Here is a 20,218-nt window from a genome sequence, read left to right on the forward strand (position 1 = left end):
GAACGCTAAACATAGACACACAGTGAGCCAATGTGCAATATAGGAGGGGCCCAGGCCAAATGAATGCTCGGGATAAGTTATCAGTGGCCATGGCCCAGGCATTCACTGATTCCAGTCTTGCAGACGTTGCTAAGTTTAAAATGCTGAATATTTCCACACTGGCAATGCATTGACAGATGGTAAGCTAGAGTGATGTGCCGCAAAAATGTACACGGAAGGCTAAAGTTAGCCATGATTGGCAACATTTACGGTGTCAATCAGCACCAGTTGAGCGAGAGCGAGATCTCCTCATTTACTGCTGACTTTGAAACGGAAGGCACAGAAGTGTGTGCTGTATCACTACAACGAATGATGCGCTGCTGCTGGTTGGGCCAGCAAGAGTGCAGTGAGCTGTGAATTTGTTCAAGAACAGCCTTGCAGGTCAAACGGCCGAAAATACAATGTTCCCTGACCGGGAATCGAACCCGGGCCGCAGCGGTGAAAGCGCCAAAACCTAACCACTAAACCACCAGGGAAGCTGCTACACATTTGCTTGCCAACAAGCAGACCCACACAGTCTTTCCTGCTTGCTCCTTCCAAAGTCTCACCACTTTCGCGCCAGGTAAAACTGTTCGGAGCAAATGGCATTTTTTGTGGAGAACACCAAAGATATGTCCGCGCATCCGCAGCATCACGTGCGGGTAGGCATCCACTGAAATCTATTTCATTCTGTCCTTTTCTCGGGATTTTTCACTCTCGGTGCCGGGTGAACATTTCATTTAGTGTTTTTGTCCTGAACTACAGTCTTTTGCCCATCTCCAGGCGACAGAACCGTTCTGGCTGTCTGTTCCTACTTTTGAGCATTTACGGGAACAGGCCTCCGGTTCATCGTTTATCAGCAAACCAAGAAACAGAAATAAACAGAAAGATGTGCCTCTCCACCCCGTCGGCAAGTAGCAATGACTGTTATTCCAAATAATTCCCAACCCTTGTGATTCTGTGTGGATTTGTTTCATTATAAAGATTTGATTTTCAACGTGACTAAAACACCGAATAAAAATTATGAAAAACACTGGAATGGCCCGTACGGGGATCGAACCCGCGACCTTGGCGTTATTAGCACCACGCTCTAACCAACTGAGCTAACCGGCCACAAGTTGTGTTAACGTTGCGTGAAAGCTCACTCTGCGGGGATTGTGTTTCCAACTCACACTGGATGACAGATTTACTGCATAAACATTGAACGCATCACATCGCTTAAACATTGTTCACTGTTCATCTACAACACTGCGCAGAGTGTAAATAGAACGTAACAGAACGTAACAGCTTAATCTAAAAACAATTCATGTTGAAAATTATTATCACGCAACCGCTGAACAGCCCACTGTCCCGATATAAAATCAGCCACTACCCTTAGAATGAAGGGAACGCGAAATAACCAAAAATTGCTGAAACACGGGATTGAGCCATGAACCATCTGGATCTTCAGTCAAACGCCTTCCCAACTGAACTATTTCGGTCTGACAGTGAACCAAGCAAAGTTTTCTCACACCTTTTTGAAAGAAAACCTGACCCCGGAAGGAATTGCCCCACCCACTCTGTCCTCGTTTCGGGGCAATGGGTCCAAAACACATCTCAGAGCTCAGGTTGTGTCAATGTAAAGTATAATGATACCGAAAATCTTAATGCTCATGTTCCGTTATCAGTGCCCACGATCCAGGCAATGGTCTTGTACACGTTGCTAAGTTCAAAATGTGTATTTTTTCGCACTGGCAATGAATTAACTGATATCTGTGCTGTGATCAACTAGGTTACTTAGGGTGATGTCGTGCAAGAACGTAATGGAAGCCTAATTATAACGGTGATTGTTGTCACACTGCAGTTAAATGTTGGCAAATTTACAGTGTCAATCAGCAATTCAATTCCACATGTTGATTTAATGTTCTGCTGAAGTGATCATAAAGAAACAAAGCTTGCACAACAGGCTCGATCTCACCGTCTTGAAGACACAGTGAAATATACTGGAGAGTTTATAACTGTTTGAGACTTAACAATACTGATGTTGAATATCGGTTAGATCAATCACTCCATGAATTCACTGCTGGGAAATTCAGAACTTGTAAATTGCCTGTGAACGCTAAACATAGACACACAGTGAGCCAATGTGCAATATAGGAGGGGCCCAGGCCAAATGAATGCTCGGGATAAGTTATCAGTGGCTATGGCCCAGGCATTCACTGATTCCAGTCTTGCAGACGTTGCTAAGTTTAAAATGCTGAATATTTCCACACTGGCAATGCATTGACAGATGGTAAGCTAGAGTGATGTGCCGCAAAAATGTACACGGAAGGCTAAAGTTAGCCATGATCGGCAACATTTACGGTGTCAATCAGCACCAGTTGAGCGAGAGCGAGATCTCCTCATTTTCTGCTGACTTTGAAACGGAAGGCACAGAAGTGTGTGCTGTATCACGACAACGAATGATGCGCTGCTGATGTGGTTGGGGCAGCAAGAGTGCAGTGAGCTGTGAATTTGTTCAAGAACAGCCTTGCAGGTCAAACGGCCGAAAATACAATGTTCCCTGACCGGGAATCGAACCCGGGCCGCAGCGGTGAAAGCGCCGAAACCTAACCACTAAACCACCAGGGAAGCTGCTACACATTTGCTTGCCAACAAGCAGACCCACACAGTCTTTCCTGCTTGCTCCTTCCAAAGTCTCACCACTTTCGCGCCAGGTAAAACTGTTCGGAGCAAATGGCATTTTTTGTGGAGAACACCAAAGATATGTCCGCGCATCCGCAGCATCACGTGCGGGTAGGCATCCACTGAAATCTATTTCATTCTGTCCTTTTCTCGGGATTTTTCACTCTCGGTGCCGGGTGAACATTTCATTTAGTGTTTTTGTCCTGAACTACAGTCTTTTGCCCATCTCCAGGCGACAGAACCGTTCTGGCTGTCTGTTCCTACTTTTGAGCATTTACGGGAACAGGCCTCCGGTTCATCGTTTATCAGCAAACCAAGAAACAGAAATAAACAGAAAGATGTGCCTCTCCACCCCGTCGGCAAGTAGCAATGACTGTTATTCCAAATAATTCCCAACCCTTGTGATTCTGTGTGGATTTGTTTCATTATAAAGATTTGATTTTCAACGTGACTAAAACACCGAATAAAAATTATGAAAAACACTGGAATGGCCCGTACGGGGATCGAACCCGCGACCTTGGCGTTATTAGCACCACGCTCTAACCAACTGAGCTAACCGGCCACAAGTTGTGTTAACGTTGCGTGAAAGCTCACTCTGCGGGGATTGTGTTTCCAACTCACACTGGATGACAGATTTACTGCATAAACATTGAACGCATCACATCGCTTAAACATTGTTCACTGTTCATCTACAACACTGCGCAGAGTGTAAATAGAACGTAACAGAACGTAACAGCTTAATCTAAAAACAATTCATGTTGAAAATTATTATCACGCAACCGCTGAACAGCCCACTGTCCCGATATAAAATCAGCCACTACCCTTAGAATGAAGGGAACGCGAAATAACCAAAAATTGCTGAAACACGGGATTGAGCCATGAACCATCTGGATCTTCAGTCAAACGCCTTCCCAACTGAACTATTTCGGTCTGACAGTGAACCAAGCAAAGTTTTCTCACACCTTTTTGAAAGAAAACCTGACCCCGGAAGGAATTGCCCCACCCACTCTGTCCTCGTTTCGGGGCAATGGGTCCAAAACACATCTCAGAGCTCAGGTTGTGTCAATGTAAAGTATAATGATACCGAAAATCTTAATGCTCATGTTCCGTTATCAGTGCCCACGATCCAGGCAATGGTCTTGTACACGTTGCTAAGTTCAAAATGTGTATTTTTTCGCACTGGCAATGAATTAACTGATATCTGTGCTGTGATCAACTAGGTTACTTAGGGTGATGTCGTGCAAGAACGTAATGGAAGCCTAATTATAACGGTGATTGTTGTCACACTGCAGTTAAATGTTGGCAAATTTACAGTGTCAATCAGCAATTCAATTCCACATGTTGATTTAATGTTCTGCTGAAGTGATCATAAAGAAACAAAGCTTGCACAACAGGCTCGATCTCACCGTCTTGAAGACACAGTGAAATATACTGGAGAGTTTATAACTGTTTGAGACTTAACAATACTGATGTTGAATATCGGTTAGATCAATCACTCCATGAATTCACTGCTGGGAAATTCAGAGCTTGTAAATTGCCTGTGAACGCTAAACATAGACACACAGTGAGCCAATGTGCAATATAGGAGGGGCCCAGGCCAAATGAATGCTCGGGATAAGTTATCAGTGGCCATGGCCCAGGCATTCACTGATTCCAGTCTTGCAGACGTTGCTAAGTTTAAAATGCTGAATATTTCCACACTGGCAATGCATTGACAGATGGTAAGCTAGAGTGATGTGCCGCAAAAATGTACACGGAAGGCTAAAGTTAGCCATGATTGGCAACATTTACGGTGTCAATCAGCACCAGTTGAGCGAGAGCGAGATCTCCTCATTTACTGCTGACTTTGAAACGGAAGGCACAGAAGTGTGTGCTGTATCACTACAACGAATGATGCGCTGCTGCTGGTTGGGCCAGCAAGAGTGCAGTGAGCTGTGAATTTGTTCAAGAACAGCCTTGGAGGTCAAACGGCCGAAAATACAATGTTCCCTGACCGGGAATCGAACCCGGGCCGCAGCGGTGAAAGCGCCGAAACCTAACCACTAAACCACCAGGGAAGCTGCTACACATTTGCTTGCCAACAAGCAGACCCACACAGTCTTTCCTGCTTGCTCCTTCCAAAGTCTCACCACTTTCGCGCCAGGTAAAACTGTTCGGAGCAAATGGCATTTTTTGTGGAGAACACCAAAGATATGTCCGCGCATCCGCAGCATCACGTGCGGGTAGGCATCCACTGAAATCTATTTCATTCTGTCCTTTTCTCGGGATTTTTCACTCTCGGTGCCGGGTGAACGTTTCATTTAGTGTTTTTGTCCTGAACTGCAGTCTTTTGCCCATCTCCAGGCGACAGAACCGTTCTGGCTGTCTGTTCCTACTTTTGAGCATTTACGGGAACAGGCCTCCGGTTCATCGTTTATCAGCAAACCAAGAAACAGAAATAAACAGAAAGATGTGCCTCTCCACCCCGTCGGCAAGTAGCAATGACTGTTATTCCAAATAATTCCCAACCCTTGTGATTCTGTGTGGATTTGTTTCATTATAAAGATTTGATTTTCAACGTGACTAAAACACCGAATAAAAATTATGAAAAACACTGGAATGGCCCGTACGGGGATCGAACCCGCGACCTTGGCGTTATTAGCACCACGCTCTAACCAACTGAGCTAACCGGCCACAAGTTGTGTTAACGTTGCGTGAAAGCTCACTCTGCGGGGATTGTGTTTCCAACTCACACTGGATGACAGATTTACTGCATAAACATTGAACGCATCACATCGCTTAAACATTGTTCACTGTTCATCTACAACACTGCGCAGAGTGTAAATAGAACGTAACAGAACGTAACAGCTTAATCTAAAAACAATTCATGTTGAAAATTATTATCACGCAACCGCTGAACAGCCCACTGTCCCGATATAAAATCAGCCACTACCCTTAGAATGAAGGGAACGCGAAATAACCAAAAATTGCTGAAACACGGGATTGAGCCATGAACCATCTGGATCTTCAGTCAAACGCCTTCCCAACTGAACTATTTCGGTCTGACAGTGAACCAAGCAAAGTTTTCTCACACCTTTTTGAAAGAAAACCTGACCCCGGAAGGAATTGCCCCACCCACTCTGTCCTCGTTTCGGGGCAATGGGTCCAAAACACATCTCAGAGCTCAGGTTGTGTCAATGTAAAGTATAATGATACCGAAAATCTTAATGCTCATGTTCCGTTATCAGTGCCCACGATCCAGGCAATGGTCTTGTACACGTTGCTAAGTTCAAAATGTGTATTTTTTCGCACTGGCAATGAATTAACTGATATCTGTGCTGTGATCAACTAGGTTACTTAGGGTGATGTCGTGCAAGAACGTAATGGAAGCCTAATTATAACGGTGATTGTTGTCACACTGCAGTTAAATGTTGGCAAATTTACAGTGTCAATCAGCAATTCAATTCCACATGTTGATTTAATGTTCTGCTGAAGTGTTCATAAAGAAACAAAGCTTGCACAACAGGCTCGATCTCACCGTCTTGAAGACACAGTGAAATATACTGGAGAGTTTATAACTGTTTGAGAATTAACAATACTGATGTTGAATATCGGTTAGATCAATCACTCCATGAATTCACTGCTGGGAAATTCAGAGCTTGTAAATTGCCTGTGAACGCTAAACATAGACACACAGTGAGCCAATGTGCAATATAGGAGGGGCCCAGGCCAAATGAATGCTCGGGATAAGTTATCAGTGGCCATGGCCCAGGCATTCACTGATTCCAGTCTTGCAGACGTTGCTAAGTTTAAAATGCTGAATATTTCCACACTGGCAATGCATTGACAGATGGTAAGCTAGAGTGATGTGCCGCAAAAATGTACACGGAAGGCTAAAGTTAGCCATGATTGGCAACATTTACGGTGTCAATCAGCACCAGTTGAGCGAGAGCGAGATCTCCTCATTTACTGCTGACTTTGAAACGGAAGGCACAGAAGTGTGTGCTGTATCACTACAACGAATGATGCGCTGCTGCTGGTTGGGCCAGCAAGAGTGCAGTGAGCTGTGAATTTGTTCAAGAACAGCCTTGGAGGTCAAACGGCCGAAAATACAATGTTCCCTGACCGGGAATCGAACCCGGGCCGCAGCGGTGAAAGCGCCGAAACCTAACCACTAAACCACCAGGGAAGCTGCTACACATTTGCTTGCCAACAAGCAGACCCACACAGTCTTTCCTGCTTGCTCCTTCCAAAGTCTCACCACTTTCGCGCCAGGTAAAACTGTTCGGAGCAAATGGCATTTTTTGTGGAGAACACCAAAGATATGTCCGCGCATCCGCAGCATCACGTGCGGGTAGGCATCCACTGAAATCTATTTCATTCTGTCCTTTTCTCGGGATTTTTCACTCTCGGTGCCGGGTGAACGTTTCATTTAGTGTTTTTGTCCTGAACTGCAGTCTTTTGCCCATCTCCAGGCGACAGAACCGTTCTGGCTGTCTGTTCCTACTTTTGAGCATTTACGGGAACAGGCCTCCGGTTCATCGTTTATCAGCAAACCAAGAAACAGAAATAAACAGAAAGATGTGCCTCTCCACCCCGTCGGCAAGTAGCAATGACTGTTATTCCAAATAATTCCCAACCCTTGTGATTCTGTGTGGATTTGTTTCATTATAAAGATTTGATTTTCAACGTGACTAAAACACCGAATAAAAATTATGAAAAACACTGGAATGGCCCGTACGGGGATCGAACCCGCGACCTTGGCGTTATTAGCACCACGCTCTAACCAACTGAGCTAACCGGCCACAAGTTGTGTTAACGTTGCGTGAAAGCTCACTCTGCGGGGATTGTGTTTCCAACTCACACTGGATGACAGATTTACTGCATAAACATTGAACGCATCACATCGCTTAAACATTGTTCACTGTTCATCTACAACACTGCGCAGAGTGTAAATAGAACGTAACAGAACGTAACAGCTTAATCTAAAAACAATTCATGTTGAAAATTATTATCACGCAACCGCTGAACAGCCCACTGTCCCGATATAAAATCAGCCACTACCCTTAGAATGAAGGGAACGCGAAATAACCAAAAATTGCTGAAACACGGGATTGAGCCATGAACCATCTGGATCTTCAGTCAAACGCCTTCCCAACTGAACTATTTCGGTCTGACAGTGAACCAAGCAAAGTTTTCTCACACCTTTTTGAAAGAAAACCTGACCCCGGAAGGAATTGCCCCACCCACTCTGTCCTCGTTTCGGGGCAATGGGTCCAAAACACATCTCAGAGCTCAGGTTGTGTCAATGTAAAGTATAATGATACCGAAAATCTTAATGCTCATGTTCCGTTATCAGTGCCCACGATCCAGGCAATGGTCTTGTACACGTTGCTAAGTTCAAAATGTGTATTTTTTCGCACTGGCAATGAATTAACTGATATCTGTGCTGTGATCAACTAGGTTACTTAGGGTGATGTCGTGCAAGAACGTAATGGAAGCCTAATTATAACGGTGATTGTTGTCACACTGCAGTTAAATGTTGGCAAATTTACAGTGTCAATCAGCAATTCAATTCCACATGTTGATTTAATGTTCTGCTGAAGTGTTCATAAAGAAACAAAGCTTGCACAACAGGCTCGATCTCACCGTCTTGAAGACACAGTGAAATATACTGGAGAGTTTATAACTGTTTGAGAATTAACAATACTGATGTTGAATATCGGTTAGATCAATCACTCCATGAATTCACTGCTGGGAAATTCAGAGCTTGTAAATTGCCTGTGAACGCTAAACATAGACACACAGTGAGCCAATGTGCAATATAGGAGGGGCCCAGGCCAAATGAATGCTCGGGATAAGTTATCAGTGGCCATGGCCCAGGCATTCACTGATTCCAGTCTTGCAGACGTTGCTAAGTTTAAAATGCTGAATATTTCCACACTGGCAATGCATTGACAGATGGTAAGCTAGAGTGATGTGCCGCAAAAATGTACACGGAAGGCTAAAGTTAGCCATGATTGGCAACATTTACGGTGTCAATCAGCACCAGTTGAGCGAGAGCGAGATCTCCTCATTTACTGCTGACTTTGAAACGGAAGGCACAGAAGTGTGTGCTGTATCACTACAACGAATGATGCGCTGCTGATGGTTGGGGCAGCAAGAGTGCAGTGAGCTGTGAATTTGTTCAAGAACAGCCTTGCAGGTCAAACGGCCGAAAATACAATGTTCCCTGACCGGGAATCGAACCCGGGCCGCAGCGGTGAAAGCGCCGAAACCTAACCACTAAACCACCAGGGAAGCTGCTACACATTTGCTTGCCAACAAGCAGACCCACACAGTCTTTCCTGCTTGCTCCTTCCAAAGTCTCACCACTTTCGCGCCAGGTAAAACTGTTCGGAGCAAATGGCATTTTTTGTGGAGAACACCAAAGATATGTCCGCGCATCCGCAGCATCACGTGCGGGTAGGCATCCACTGAAATCTATTTCATTCTGTCCTTTTCTCGGGATTTTTCACTCTCGGTGCCGGGTGAACATTTCATTTAGTGTTTTTGTCCTGAACTACAGTCTTTTGCCCATCTCCAGGAGACAGAACCGTTCTGGCTGCCTGTTCCTACTTTTGAGCATTTACGGGAACAGGCCTCCGGTTCATCGTTTATCAGCAAACCAAGAAACAGAAATAAACAGAAAGATGTGCCTCTCCACCCCGTCGGCAAGTAGCAATGACTGTTATTCCAAATAATTCCCAACCCTTGTGATTCTGTGTGGATTTGTTTCATTATAAAGATTTGATTTTCAACGTGACTAAAACACCGAATAAAAATTATGAAAAACACTGGAATGGCCCGTACGGGGATCGAACCCGCGACCTTGGCGTTATTAGCACCACGCTCTAACCAACTGAGCTAACCGGCCACAAGTTGTGTTAACGTTGCGTGAAAGCTCACTCTGCGGGGATTGTGTTTCCAACTCACACTGGATGACAGATTTACTGCATAAACATTGAACGCATCACATCGCTTAAACATTGTTCACTGTTCATCTACAACACTGCGCAGAGTGTAAATAGAACGTAACAGAACGTAACAGCTTAATCTAAAAACAATTCATGTTGAAAATTATTATCACGCAACCGCTGAACAGCCCACTGTCCCGATATAAAATCAGCCACTACCCTTAGAATGAAGGGAACGCGAAATAACCAAAAATTGCTGAAACACGGGATTGAGCCATGAACCATCGGGATCTTCAGTCAAACGCCTTCCCAACTGAACTATTTCGGTCTGACAGTGAACGAAGCAAAGTTTTCTCACACCTTTTTGAAAGAAAACCTGACCCCGGAAGGAATTGCCCCACCCACTCTGTCCTCGTTTCGGGGCAATGGGTCCAAAACACATCTCAGAGCTCAGGTTGTGTCAATGTAAAGTATAATGATACCGAAAATCTTAATGCTCATGTTCCGTTATCAGTGCCCACGATCCAGGCAATGGTCTTGTCCACGTTGCTAAGTTCAAAATGTGTATTTTTTCGCACTGGCAATGAATTAACTGATATCTGTGCTGTGATCAACTAGGTTACTTAGGGTGATGTCGTGCAAGAACGTAATGGAAGCCTAATTATAACGGTGATTGTTGTCACACTGCAGTTAAATGTTGGCAAATTTACAGTGTCAATCAGCAATTCAATTCCACATGTTGATTTAATGTTCTGCTGAAGTGTTCATAAAGAAACAAAGCTTGCACAACAGGCTCGATCTCACCGTCTTGAAGACACAGTGAAATATACTGGAGAGTTTATAACTGTTTGAGACTTAACAATACTGATGTTGAATATCGGTTAGATCAATCACTCCATGAATTCACTGCTGGGAAATTCAGAGCTTGTAAATTGCCTGTGAACGCTAAACATAGACACACAGTGAGCCAATGTGCAAAAAAGGAGCGGCCCAGGCCAAATGAATGCTCGGGATAAGTTATCAGTGGCCATGGCCCAGGCATTCACTGATTCCAGTCTTGCAGACGTTGCTAAGTTTAAAATGCTGAATATTTCCACACTGGCAATGCATTGACAGATGGTAAGCTAGAGTGATGTGCCGCAAAAATGTACACGGAAGGCTAAAGTTAGCCATGATCGGCAACATTTACGGTGTCAATCAGCACCAGTTGAGCGAGAGCGAGATCTCCTCATTTACTGCTGACTTTGAAACGGAAGGCACAGAAGTGTGTGCTGTATCACGACAACGAATGATGCGCTGCTGATGTGGTTGGGGCAGCAAGAGTGCAGTGAGCTGTGAATTTGTTCAAGAACAGCCTTGCAGGTCAAACGGCCGAAAATACAATGTTCCCTGACCGGGAATCGAACCCGGGCCGCAGCGGTGAAAGCGCCAAAACCTAACCACTAAACCACCAGGGAAGCTGCTACACATTTGCTTGCCAACAAGCAGACCCACACAGTCTTTCCTGCTTGCTCCTTCCAAAGTCTCACCACTTTCGCGCCAGGTAAAACTGTTCGGAGCAAATGGCATTTTTTGTGGAGAACACCAAAGATATGTCCGCGCATCCGCAGCATCACGTGCGGGTAGGCATCCACTGAAATCTATTTCATTCTGTCCTTTTCTCGGGATTTTTCACTCTCGGTGCCGGGTGAACATTTCATTTAGTGTTTTTGTCCTGAACTACAGTCTTTTGCCCATCTCCAGGCGACAGAACCGTTCTGGCTGTCTGTTCCTACTTTTGAGCATTTACGGGAACAGGCCTCCGGTTCATCGTTTATCAGCAAACCAAGAAACAGAAATAAACAGAAAGATGTGCCTCTCCACCCCGTCGGCAAGTAGCAATGACTGTTATTCCAAATAATTCCCAACCCTTGTGATTCTGTGTGGATTTGTTTCATTATAAAGATTTGATTTTCAACGTGACTAAAACACCGAATAAAAATTATGAAAAACACTGGAATGGCCCGTACGGGGATCGAACCCGCGACCTTGGCGTTATTAGCACCACGCTCTAACCAACTGAGCTAACCGGCCACAAGTTGTGTTAACGTTGCGTGAAAGCTCACTCTGCGGGGATTGTGTTTCCAACTCACACTGGATGACAGATTTACTGCATAAACATTGAACGCATCACATCGCTTAAACATTGTTCACTGTTCATCTACAACACTGCGCAGAGTGTAAATAGAACGTAACAGAACGTAACAGCTTAATCTAAAAACAATTCATGTTGAAAATTATTATCACGCAACCGCTGAACAGCCCACTGTCCCGATATAAAATCAGCCACTACCCTTAGAATGAAGGGAACGCGAAATAACCAAAAATTGCTGAAACACGGGATTGAGCCATGAACCATCTGGATCTTCAGTCAAACGCCTTCCCAACTGAACTATTTCGGTCTGACAGTGAACCAAGCAAAGTTTTCTCACACCTTTTTGAAAGAAAACCTGACCCCGGAAGGAATTGCCCCACCCACTCTGTCCTCGTTTCGGGGCAATGGGTCCAAAACACATCTCAGAGCTCAGGTTGTGTCAATGTAAAGTATAATGATACCGAAAATCTTAATGCTCATGTTCCGTTATCAGTGCCCACGATCCAGGCAATGGTCTTGTACACGTTGCTAAGTTCAAAATGTGTATTTTTTCGCACTGGCAATGAATTAACTGATATCTGTGCTGTGATCAACTAGGTTACTTAGGGTGATGTCGTGCAAGAACGTAATGGAAGCCTAATTATAACGGTGATTGTTGTCACACTGCAGTTAAATGTTGGCAAATTTACAGTGTCAATCAGCAATTCAATTCCACATGTTGATTTAATGTTCTGCTGAAGTGATCATAAAGAAACAAAGCTTGCACAACAGGCTCGATCTCACCGTCTTGAAGACACAGTGAAATATACTGGAGAGTTTATAACTGTTTGAGACTTAACAATACTGATGTTGAATATCGGTTAGATCAATCACTCCATGAATTCACTGCTGGGAAATTCAGAACTTGTAAATTGCCTGTGAACGCTAAACATAGACACACAGTGAGCCAATGTGCAATATAGGAGGGGCCCAGGCCAAATGAATGCTCGGGATAAGTTATCAGTGGCCATGGCCCAGGCATTCACTGATTCCAGTCTTGCAGACGTTGCTAAGTTTAAAATGCTGAATATTTCCACACTGGCAATGCATTGACAGATGGTAAGCTAGAGTGATGTGCCGCAAAAATGTACACGGAAGGCTAAAGTTAGCCATGATCGGCAACATTTACGGTGTCAATCAGCACCAGTTGAGCGAGAGCGAGATCTCCTCATTTACTGCTGACTTTGAAACGGAAGGCACAGAAGTGTGTGCTGTATCACGACAACGAATGATGCGCTGCTGATGTGGTTGGGGCAGCAAGAGTGCAGTGAGCTGTGAATTTGTTCAAGAACAGCCTTGCAGGTCAAACGGCCGAAAATACAATGTTCCCTGACCGGGAATCGAACCCGGGCCGCAGCGGTGAAAGCGCCGAAACCTAACCACTAAACCACCAGGGAAGCTGCTACACATTTGCTTGCCAACAAGCAGACCCACACAGTCTTTCCTGCTTGCTCCTTCCAAAGTCTCACCACTTTCGCGCCAGGTAAAACTGTTCGGAGCAAATGGCATTTTTTGTGGAGAACACCAAAGATATGTCCGCGCATCCGCAGCATCACGTGCGGGTAGGCATCCACTGAAATCTATTTCATTCTGTCCTTTTCTCGGGATTTTTCACTCTCGGTGCCGGGTGAACATTTCATTTAGTGTTTTTGTCCTGAACTACAGTCTTTTGCCCATCTCCAGGCGACAGAACCGTTCTGGCTGTCTGTTCCTACTTTTGAGCATTTACGGGAACAGGCCTCCGGTTCATCGTTTATCAGCAAACCAAGAAACAGAAATAAACAGAAAGATGTGCCTCTCCACCCCGTCGGCAAGTAGCAATGACTGTTATTCCAAATAATTCCCAACCCTTGTGATTCTGTGTGGATTTGTTTCATTATAAAGATTTGATTTTCAACGTGACTAAAACACCGAATAAAAATTATGAAAAACACTGGAATGGCCCGTACGGGGATCGAACCCGCGACCTTGGCGTTATTAGCACCACGCTCTAACCAACTGAGCTAACCGGCCACAAGTTGTGTTAACGTTGCGTGAAAGCTCACTCTGCGGGGATTGTGTTTCCAACTCACACTGGATGACAGATTTACTGCATAAACATTGAACGCATCACATCGCTTAAACATTGTTCACTGTTCATCTACAACACTGCGCAGAGTGTAAATAGAACGTAACAGAACGTAACAGCTTAATCTAAAAACAATTCATGTTGAAAATTATTATCACGCAACCGCTGAACAGCCCTCTGTCCCGATATAAAATCAGCCACTACCCTTAGAATGAAGGGAACGCGAAATAACCAAAAATTGCTGAAACACGGGATTGAGCCATGAACCATCTGGATCTTCAGTCAAACGCCTTCCCAACTGAACTATTTCGGTCTGACAGTGAACCAAGCAAAGTTTTCTCACACCTTTTTGAAAGAAAACCTGACCCCGGAAGGAATTGCCCCACCCACTCTGTCCTCGTTTCGGGGCAATGGGTCCAAAACACATCTCAGAGCTCAGGTTGTGTCAATGTAAAGTATAATGATACCGAAAATCTTAATGCTCATGTTCCGTTATCAGTGCCCACGATCCAGGCAATGGTCTTGTACACGTTGCTAAGTTCAAAATGTGTATTTTTTCGCACTGGCAATGAATTAACTGATATCTGTGCTGTGATCAACTAGGTTACTTAGGGTGATGTCGTGCAAGAACGTAATGGAAGCCTAATTATAACGGTGATTGTTGTCACACTGCAGTTAAATGTTGGCAAATTTACAGTGTCAATCAGCAATTCAATTCCACATGTTGATTTAATGTTCTGCTGAAGTGATCATAAAGAAACAAAGCTTGCACAACAGGCTCGATCTCACCGTCTTGAAGACACAGTGAAATATACTGGAGAGTTTATAACTGTTTGAGACTTAACAATACTGATGTTGAATATCGGTTAGATCAATCACTCCATGAATTCACTGCTGGGAAATTCAGAGCTTGTAAATTGCCTGTGAACGCTAAACATAGACACACAGTGAGCCAATGTGCAATATAGGAGGGGCCCAGGCCAAATGAATGCTCGGGATAAGTTATCAGTGGCCATGGCCCAGGCATTCACTGATTCCAGTCTTGCAGACGTTGCTAAGTTTAAAATGCTGAATATTTCCACACTGGCAATGCATTGACAGATGGTAAGCTAGAGTGATGTGCCGCAAAAATGTACACGGAAGGCTAAAGTTAGCCATGATTGGCAACATTTACGGTGTCAATCAGCACCAGTTGAGCGAGAGCGAGATCTCCTCATTTACTGCTGACTTTGAAACGGAAGGCACAGAAGTGTGTGCTGTATCACTACAACGAATGATGCGCTGCTGCTGGTTGGGCCAGCAAGAGTGCAGTGAGCTGTGAATTTGTTCAAGAACAGCCTTGCAGGTCAAACGGCCGAAAATACAATGTTCCCTGACCGGGAATCGAACCCGGGCCGCAGCGGTGAAAGCGCCAAAACCTAACCACTAAACCACCAGGGAAGCTGCTACACATTTGCTTGCCAACAAGCAGACCCACACAGTCTTTCCTGCTTGCTCCTTCCAAAGTCTCACCACTTTCGCGCCAGGTAAAACTGTTCGGAGCAAATGGCATTTTTTGTGGAGAACACCAAAGATATGTCCGCGCATCCGCAGCATCACGTGCGGGTAGGCATCCACTGAAATCTATTTCATTCTGTCCTTTTCTCGGGATTTTTCACTCTCGGTGCCGGGTGAACATTTCATTTAGTGTTTTTGTCCTGAACTACAGTCTTTTGCCCATCTCCAGGCGACAGAACCGTTCTGGCTGTCTGTTCCTACTTTTGAGCATTTACGGGAACAGGCCTCCGGTTCATCGTTTATCAGCAAACCAAGAAACAGAAATAAACAGAAAGATGTGCCTCTCCACCCCGTCGGCAAGTAGCAATGACTGTTATTCCAAATAATTCCCAACCCTTGTGATTCTGTGTGGATTTGTTTCATTATAAAGATTTGATTTTCAACGTGACTAAAACACCGAATAAAAATTATGAAAAACACTGGAATGGCCCGTACGGGGATCGAACCCGCGACCTTGGCGTTATTAGCACCACGCTCTAACCAACTGAGCTAACCGGCCACAAGTTGTGTTAACGTTGCGTGAAAGCTCACTCTGCGGGGATTGTGTTTCCAACTCACACTGGATGACAGATTTACTGCATAAACATTGAACGCATCACATCGCTTAAACATTGTTCACTGTTCATCTACAACACTGCGCAGAGTGTAAATAGAACGTAACAGAACGTAACAGCTTAATCTAAAAACAATTCATGTTGAAAATTATTATCACGCAACCGCTGAACAGCCCACTGTCCCGATATAAAATCAGCCACTACCCTTAGAATGAAGGGAACGCGAAATAACCAAAAATTGCTGAAACACGGGATTGAGCCATGAACCATCTGGATCTTCAGTCAAACGCCTTCCCAACTGAACTATTTCGGTCTGACAGTGAACCAAGCAAAGTTTTCTCACACCTTTTTGAAAGAAAACCTGACCCCGGAAGGAATTGCCCCACCCACTCTGTCCTCGTTTCGGGGCAATGGGTCCAAAACACATCTCAGAGCTCAGGTTGTGTCAATGTAAAGTATAATGATACCGAAAATCTTAATGCTCATGTTCCGTTATCAGTGCCCACGATCCAGGCAATGGTCTTGTACACGTTGCTAAGTTCAAAATGTGTATTTTTTCGCACTGGCAATGAATTAACTGATATCTGTGCTGTGATCAACTAGGTTACTTAGGGTGATGTCGTGCAAGAACGTAATGGAAGCCTAATTATAACGGTGATTGTTGTCACACTGCAGTTAAATGTTGGCAAATTTACAGTGTCAATCAGCAATTCAATTCCACATGTTGATTTAATGTTCTGCTGAAGTGATCATAAAGAAACAAAGCTTGCACAACAGGCTCGATCTCACCGTCTTGAAGACACAGTGAAATATACTGGAGAGTTTATAACTGTTTGAGACTTAACAATACTGATGTTGAATATCGGTTAGATCAATCACTCCATGAATTCACTGCTGGGAAATTCAGAACTTGTAAATTGCCTGTGAACGCTAAACATAGACACACAGTGAGCCAATGTGCAATATAGGAGGGGCCCAGGCCAAATGAATGCTCGGGATAAGTTATCAGTGGCTATGGCCCAGGCATTCACTGATTCCAGTCTTGCAGACGTTGCTAAGTTTAAAATGCTGAATATTTCCACACTGGCAATGCATTGACAGATGGTAAGCTAGAGTGATGTGCCGCAAAAATGTACACGGAAGGCTAAAGTTAGCCATGATCGGCAACATTTACGGTGTCAATCAGCACCAGTTGAGCGAGAGCGAGATCTCCTCATTTACTGCTGACTTTGAAACGGAAGGCACAGAAGTGTGTGCTGTATCACGACAACGAATGATGCGCTGCTGATGTGGTTGGGGCAGCAAGAGTGCAGTGAGCTGTGAATTTGTTCAAGAACAGCCTTGCAGGTCAAACGGCCGAAAATACAATGTTCCCTGACCGGGAATCGAACCCGGGCCGCAGCGGTGAAAGCGCCGAAACCTAACCACTAAACCACCAGGGAAGCTGCTACACATTTGCTTGCCAACAAGCAGACCAACACAGTCTTTCCTGCTTGCTCCTTCCAAAGTCTCACCACTTTCGCGCCAGGTAAAACTGTTCGTAGCAAATGGCATTTTTTGTGGAGAACACCAAAGATATGTCCGCGCATCCGCAGCATCACGTGCGGGTAGGCATCCACTGAAATCTATTTCATTCTGTCCTTTTCTCGGGATTTTTCACTCTCGGTGCCGGGTGAACATTTCATTTAGTGTTTTTGTCCTGAACTGCAGTCTTTTGCCCATCTCCAGGCGACAGAACCGTTCTGGCTGTCTGTTCCTACTTTTGAGCATTTACGGGAACAGGCCTCCGGTTCATCGTTTATCAGCAAACCAAGAAACAGAAATAAACAGAAAGATGTGCCTCTCCACCCCGTCGGCAAGTAGCAATGACTGTTATTCCAAATAATTCCCAACCCTTGTGATTCTGTGTGGATTTATTTCATTATAAAGATTTGATTTTCAACGTGACTAAAAACCGAATAAAAATTATGAAAAACACTGGAATGGCCCGTACGGGGATCGAACCCGCGACCTTGGCGTTATTAGCACCACGCTCTAACCAACTGAGCTAACCGGCCACAAGTTGTGTTAACGTTGCGTGAAAGCTCACTCTGCGGGGATTGTGTTTCCAACTCACACTGGATGACAGATTTACTGCATAAACATTGAACGCATCACATCGCTTAAACATTGTTCACTGTTCATCTACAACACTGCGCAGAGTGTAAATAGAACGTAACAGAACGTAACAGCTTAATCTAAAAACAATTCATGTTGAAAATTATTATCACGCAACCGCTGAACAGCCCACTGTCCCGATATAAAATCAGCCACTACCCTTAGAATGAAGGGAACGCGAAATAACCAAAAATTGCTGAAACACGGGATTGAGCCATGAACCATCTGGATCTTCAGTCAAACGCCTTCCCAACTGAACTATTTCGGTCTGACAGTGAACCAAGCAAAGTTTTCTCACACCTTTTTGAAAGAAAACCTGACCCCGGAAGGAATTGCCCCACCCACTCTGTCCTCGTTTCGGGGCAATGGGTCCAAAACACATCTCAGAGCTCAGGTTGTGTCAATGTAAAGTATAATGATACCGAAAATCTTAATGCTCATGTTCCGTTATCAGTGCCCACGATCCAGGCAATGGTCTTGTACACGTTGCTAAGTTCAAAATGTGTATTTTTTCGCACTGGCAATGAATTAACTGATATCTGTGCTGTGATCAACTAGGTTACTTAGGGTGATGTCGTGCAAGAACGTAATGGAAGCCTAATTATAACGGTGATTGTTGTCACACTGCAGTTAAATGTTGGCAAATTTACAGTGTCAATCAGCAATTCAATTCCACATGTTGATTTAATGTTCTGCTGAAGTGATCATAAAGAAACAAAGCTTGCACAACAGGCTCGATCTCACCGTCTTGAAGACACAGTGAAATATACTGGAGAGTTTATAACTGTTTGAGACTTAACAATACTGATGTTGAATATCGGTTAGATCAATCACTCCATGAATTCACTGCTGGGAAATTCAGAGCTTGTAAATTGCCTGTGAACGCTAAACATAGACACACAGTGAGCCAATGTGCAATATAGGAGGGGCCCAGGCCAAATGAATGCTCGGGATAAGTTATCAGTGGCCATGGCCCAGGCATTCACTGATTCCAGTCTTGCAGACGTTGCTAAGTTTAAAATGCTGAATATTTCCACACTGGCAATGCATTGACAGATGGTAAGCTAGAGTGATGTGCCGCAAAAATGTACACGGAAGGCTAAAGTTAGCCATGATTGGCAACATTTACGGTGTCAATCAGCACCAGTTGAGCGAGAGCGAGATCTCCTCATTTACTGCTGACTTTGAAACGGAAGGCACAGAAGTGTGTGCTGTATCACTACAACGAATGATGCGCTGCTGCTGGTTGGGCCAGCAAGAGTGCAGTGAGCTGTGAATTTGTTCAAGAACAGCCTTGGAGGTCAAACGGCCGAAAATACAATGTTCCCTGACCGGGAATCGAACCCGGGCCGCAGCGGTGAAAGCGCCGAAACCTAACCACTAAACCACCAGGGAAGCTGCTACACATTTGCTTGCCAACAAGCAGACCCACACAGTCTTTCCTGCTTGCTCCTTCCAAAGTCTCACCACTTTCGCGCCAGGTAAAACTGTTCGGAGCAAATGGCATTTTTTGTGGAGAACACCAAAGATATGTCCGCGCATCCGCAGCATCACGTGCGGGTAGGCATCCACTGAAATCTATTTCATTCTGTCCTTTTCTCGGGATTTTTCACTCTCGGTGCCGGGTGAACGTTTCATTTAGTGTTTTTGTCCTGAACTGCAGTCTTTTGCCCATCTCCAGGCGACAGAACCGTTCTGGCTGTCTGTTCCTACTTTTGAGCATTTACGGGAACAGGCCTCCGGTTCATCGTTTATCAGCAAACCAAGAAACAGAAATAAACAGAAAGATGTGCCTCTCCACCCCGTCGGCAAGTAGCAATGACTGTTATTCCAAATAATTCCCAACCCTTGTGATTCTGTGTGGATTTGTTTCATTATAAAGATTTGATTTTCAACGTGACTAAAACACCGAATAAAAATTATGAAAAACACTGGAATGGCCCGTACGGGGATCGAACCCGCGACCTTGGCGTTATTAGCACCACGCTCTAACCAACTGAGCTAACCGGCCACAAGTTGTGTTAACGTTGCGTGAAAGCTCACTCTGCGGGGATTGTGTTTCCAACTCACACTGGATGACAGATTTACTGCA

General features: G+C 44.6%; 17 non-coding genes across 17 annotated transcripts; all 17 read right to left on the minus strand.

Moving 5' to 3' along the window:
• Positions 1-1,057: 1,057 nt before the first annotated feature.
• trnai-aau (transfer RNA isoleucine (anticodon AAU)) lies at positions 1,058-1,131 on the minus strand. The gene has a single exon. It is a non-coding gene; the product is annotated as a tRNA-Ile (tRNA).
• A 1,425-nt stretch (positions 1,132-2,556) lies between these two features.
• Positions 2,557-2,628, minus strand: trnae-uuc (transfer RNA glutamic acid (anticodon UUC)). The gene has a single exon. It is a non-coding gene; the product is annotated as a tRNA-Glu (tRNA).
• A 542-nt stretch (positions 2,629-3,170) lies between these two features.
• Positions 3,171-3,244, minus strand: trnai-aau (transfer RNA isoleucine (anticodon AAU)). Its single transcript has one exon. It is a non-coding gene; the product is annotated as a tRNA-Ile (tRNA).
• Positions 3,245-4,667: 1,423 nt separating this feature from the next.
• Positions 4,668-4,739, minus strand: trnae-uuc (transfer RNA glutamic acid (anticodon UUC)). Its single transcript has one exon. It is a non-coding gene; the product is annotated as a tRNA-Glu (tRNA).
• Positions 4,740-5,281: 542 nt separating this feature from the next.
• On the minus strand, positions 5,282-5,355 carry trnai-aau (transfer RNA isoleucine (anticodon AAU)). The gene has a single exon. It is a non-coding gene; the product is annotated as a tRNA-Ile (tRNA).
• Positions 5,356-6,778: 1,423 nt separating this feature from the next.
• On the minus strand, positions 6,779-6,850 carry trnae-uuc (transfer RNA glutamic acid (anticodon UUC)). Its single transcript has one exon. It is a non-coding gene; the product is annotated as a tRNA-Glu (tRNA).
• A 542-nt stretch (positions 6,851-7,392) lies between these two features.
• On the minus strand, positions 7,393-7,466 carry trnai-aau (transfer RNA isoleucine (anticodon AAU)). Its single transcript has one exon. It is a non-coding gene; the product is annotated as a tRNA-Ile (tRNA).
• A 1,423-nt stretch (positions 7,467-8,889) lies between these two features.
• trnae-uuc (transfer RNA glutamic acid (anticodon UUC)) lies at positions 8,890-8,961 on the minus strand. The gene has a single exon. It is a non-coding gene; the product is annotated as a tRNA-Glu (tRNA).
• Positions 8,962-9,503: 542 nt separating this feature from the next.
• trnai-aau (transfer RNA isoleucine (anticodon AAU)) lies at positions 9,504-9,577 on the minus strand. Its single transcript has one exon. It is a non-coding gene; the product is annotated as a tRNA-Ile (tRNA).
• Positions 9,578-11,616: 2,039 nt separating this feature from the next.
• Positions 11,617-11,690, minus strand: trnai-aau (transfer RNA isoleucine (anticodon AAU)). The gene has a single exon. It is a non-coding gene; the product is annotated as a tRNA-Ile (tRNA).
• Positions 11,691-13,115: 1,425 nt separating this feature from the next.
• trnae-uuc (transfer RNA glutamic acid (anticodon UUC)) lies at positions 13,116-13,187 on the minus strand. Its single transcript has one exon. It is a non-coding gene; the product is annotated as a tRNA-Glu (tRNA).
• A 542-nt stretch (positions 13,188-13,729) lies between these two features.
• trnai-aau (transfer RNA isoleucine (anticodon AAU)) lies at positions 13,730-13,803 on the minus strand. Its single transcript has one exon. It is a non-coding gene; the product is annotated as a tRNA-Ile (tRNA).
• Positions 13,804-15,840: 2,037 nt separating this feature from the next.
• Positions 15,841-15,914, minus strand: trnai-aau (transfer RNA isoleucine (anticodon AAU)). Its single transcript has one exon. It is a non-coding gene; the product is annotated as a tRNA-Ile (tRNA).
• A 1,425-nt stretch (positions 15,915-17,339) lies between these two features.
• Positions 17,340-17,411, minus strand: trnae-uuc (transfer RNA glutamic acid (anticodon UUC)). The gene has a single exon. It is a non-coding gene; the product is annotated as a tRNA-Glu (tRNA).
• A 541-nt stretch (positions 17,412-17,952) lies between these two features.
• On the minus strand, positions 17,953-18,026 carry trnai-aau (transfer RNA isoleucine (anticodon AAU)). Its single transcript has one exon. It is a non-coding gene; the product is annotated as a tRNA-Ile (tRNA).
• Positions 18,027-19,449: 1,423 nt separating this feature from the next.
• trnae-uuc (transfer RNA glutamic acid (anticodon UUC)) lies at positions 19,450-19,521 on the minus strand. The gene has a single exon. It is a non-coding gene; the product is annotated as a tRNA-Glu (tRNA).
• A 542-nt stretch (positions 19,522-20,063) lies between these two features.
• On the minus strand, positions 20,064-20,137 carry trnai-aau (transfer RNA isoleucine (anticodon AAU)). Its single transcript has one exon. It is a non-coding gene; the product is annotated as a tRNA-Ile (tRNA).
• Positions 20,138-20,218: the final 81 nt, after the last annotated feature.

This window comes from Pristiophorus japonicus, unplaced genomic scaffold, assembly GCF_044704955.1.
Source record: "Pristiophorus japonicus isolate sPriJap1 unplaced genomic scaffold, sPriJap1.hap1 HAP1_SCAFFOLD_30, whole genome shotgun sequence".
NCBI lineage: Eukaryota > Metazoa > Chordata > Chondrichthyes > Pristiophoridae > Pristiophorus > Pristiophorus japonicus.